Source organism: Scylla paramamosain, chromosome 16 (genome assembly GCF_035594125.1).
Source record: "Scylla paramamosain isolate STU-SP2022 chromosome 16, ASM3559412v1, whole genome shotgun sequence".
In the NCBI taxonomy this organism is placed as follows: Eukaryota; Metazoa; Arthropoda; class Malacostraca; order Decapoda; family Portunidae; genus Scylla; species Scylla paramamosain.
Window position 1 is genome coordinate 9,021,605 of NC_087166.1, and position 3,396 is coordinate 9,025,000.

The window sequence follows — 3,396 nt, forward strand, 5'->3', positions numbered from 1 at the left end:
TTATTTTTAATTAATAGAAAGAAAAATCAAACTATCCTTTTTTTTCAGTTTTCTCATGTAGAGTTCAAAAGAAAGCCAGCCATTTATAAGGAAATGTAGAGAACCGGGTACTCATTTTTCGTTTACCATGAAAAATCGAATGGAAAGCATTTTTTTTTTTATTGTGGAGTTGAGGCTTTTAAATTTATAGAAAGAATGAATAAGAAACATCATATTCTTTATTTTTATTTTTATTTATTTATTTATTTTTATTTATTTTTTTTTTGCAAAACGGAAGAAAGAAAAAATACCCGCTAGTTTTTTCAGCTAATCGAGAAGGAAGACAATAATTTTTTTTTTGTGATCGTTTGCATGATTAATACCAAGAAAAAAAAAAAAACATGATACTCTTTATTTACTTTTCAAAACAGAAGAAACTAACAGAAAACAAGACCTTTAAGTTTTTCATCAAATCAAGAAGGGAGACTATAAGTTTTTACATGATCTTTTACACGATTGATACCAAAAAAAAAATCATCCTATTCCTTATTTACTCGTACTTCTCAAAACCGAAGAATAAAAAAATAAATAAAAATACCCACTAGTTTTTAGTCTAATCAAGAGACAAGACAATAACCTTTCTGATCCTTTGCATGACTAATACTAAGAAAAAACAACTGCATCAAGACGTTAGCGTGCAGAGTCCTCCTATGGCCACTTACCACCGTGACTTACACCCTCGTAATAACTTCATCATCCCCCTGAAGTCACTGCCTGCCGCCCGCTGTCTGACCGCTGTAATAAGAAGTGCAGACATTCTCAATTGAAAAATACGGGATAATTTAAACAACAGCGTTAATAGGAAGAAAACACAGCCTCGAATATTCTCTCCGCCCTCTTCTGGTTCCCCCTGCAGCGTTCCTCGACCCCCATTTATTTGAGAATCTCCAGTAAATTATAAAGTTGGCGGGATGGACGAGACAGGAATAGCGGCATCGTAATGTTCGTGAATAACTGGATTGGGAATGGTTGGGTAATTTCCTTCTTTTTACTCTCTCTCTCTCTCTCTCTCTCTCTCTCTCTCTCTCTCTCTCTCTCTCTCTCTCTCTCTCTCTCTCTCTCTCTCTCTCTCTCTCTCTCTCGGTCTCGCTCCCTGCAAAATTTACACTTCTTGCTTTAGTATTATTTCTTTTTTCCCAATTTTTACTCTCTCTCTCTCTCTCTCTCTCTCTCTCTCTCTCTCTCTCTCTCTCTCTCTCTCTCTCTCTCTCTCTCTCTCTCTCTCTCTCTCTCTCTCTCTCTCTCTCTCTCTCTCTCTCTCTCTCTCTCTCTCTCTCTCTCTCTCTCTCCCTCCAAGATTAACATTTCCTGCATTACTACACTTGTTTTTCTTATTTTACGTTCCTCTTTTTTAATTGCCGATGCAGCAAAAGGTTAAATTTCCCACTATAGCGTTTCCTCTGCTCGTATATCGTGTTGTTGTCTCGTTTACTCTTGGCTGTGGTGGTGTTTTACTTTGTTGAGTGGAGTTAAATGCATTTCAGTGCCTCTCAGTCTAGTTAGAATGCATACCACAACCAACAAACAAATTTATAACCACACTCACTCCACCTACACTAACGTTATCACTTCTAACTCCACCACACCACCTTACTACTGTTGTTACTTTCTCTTAACCTCCACCACAATCACCACGAGTAATTTCAGTGGTGATAGTTTAGTTATATTATCATTACTATTATTACTACTAGTTTTTATTGGGGGGGCTTTTTTTTCTTTAAATTCATTCACTGTTTTGTTATTATTCTTCTATTGTATTTCTTTTCTTTTTCTTTTTCTTTTGTCCAGGCTTTTAGTGTTCTTGTGATTCGTTATGCTTCTTGGTTTTACTTCGTTTCTATCCACTTTTTTTTTATCCTCTTTTTTCTTGCTACTACCATTATTATTAGTCCTGTCACCACCATCACCATCACCACCACCACCACCACCACCATTAGCAAAGCCAGATAGGGAACGTAAAAGGAAGGTTATCGTGAACTTTACAGCTTTTCCTTTACGACATAATTTCTAGGCTGTTCTGATTACCCTGAGAGAGAGAGAGAGAGAGAGAGAGAGAGAGAGAGAGAGAGAGAGAGAGAGAGAGAGAGAGAGAGAGAGAGAGAGAGAGAGAGAGATTTTCTTCCAGGGATAATGCATCGTGTTTTCTTTAATGAGAAAAAGTTTGGTGTCTTGATGCATGACACACACACACACACACACACACACACACACACACACACACACACACACACACACACACACACACACACACACACACACACACACACACACACACACACACACACACACACATTTATTTTCATTTAGGTTTTATTTCGAAACACAATTGTGGTTCCTTACTTTGAAGCTGTACTCGAGAAGGCTTATTTTTTTCTTTTGATGTCATTGTTTTCCTTTTTTTCGTATTTTGTTTTTGTCTTCCTTTATGTGGCTCAAGTCTCTTCTCTTCAATCTTTAGTTTATTTATTTTTTCTATATGTTTGTTATTTTTTATCTGTTTCATGTTTTTTTTTTTGGCTTTTCTCTTTAATTTCATGAGTTTTTATCATTATTCCTCATTTGTATTTTTTTTTCTCCGTTTTGATTTAGTGTCTTGCATTTATTTAGTTTTTTTCCACGTTTTTTTTTTTTTTTTTTGTACGTTTAAATCATTATTATTCTATTGAGTTTATCTATGTTCTGTTTATTTTTTACGTCCAGTTTCTTAGTGTTCCTATGTTTGGTTTAGTTTCTTCCATTTTTTTTTTTTTTTTCATTTAGTTTCTTCCACTTTTTTTTGTTTTGCTTCCCGTTTCGGCTTTTAGTTTCTGTTATTTACTTATTTTCTTTGCATCTTCTATCTTCTTTTCTTGTGTGTTTCGCTTTTCGTTCCGTCTTTTAGTTGATCTCATGTTTAGTTTCTTTCCATCTATTATCCTTGTTTTTATCGTTTTCCGTTTCATCTTTAATCAGAGGGATATATTACACAAGTTTCCCCTCCACAGCTACACTCCACAAGGCTGCTGTCAGCAAATTTTCATCCACACCAAGTAAAACCGTGAACTCAAAACTTTTAAAATATGCAAATTCTCTCCAGCCAGCTGCACTAACACCACTCTTTCTCTGTCTCCATCTCTTTTCTTCCGTCTCTCCTCTATCTCTCACCCCGCCACTTCCCAGCCTCCTACATCAATCTCACAGTCTCTTCCTCAGCCTCTTCTCGCCACAATCATCCCTCCAGCCCCTCGCCCAGCCATTTAGGGATCCCACCGAGGCCATAATGTCCCTCACAGTCACTAACAGTCCTCTTCCATCTTGGCGCCTCACCATTTCGTCTCTCGTCTCCGCAGCGGCAGCCATTCATCCCTCATCCCTGGG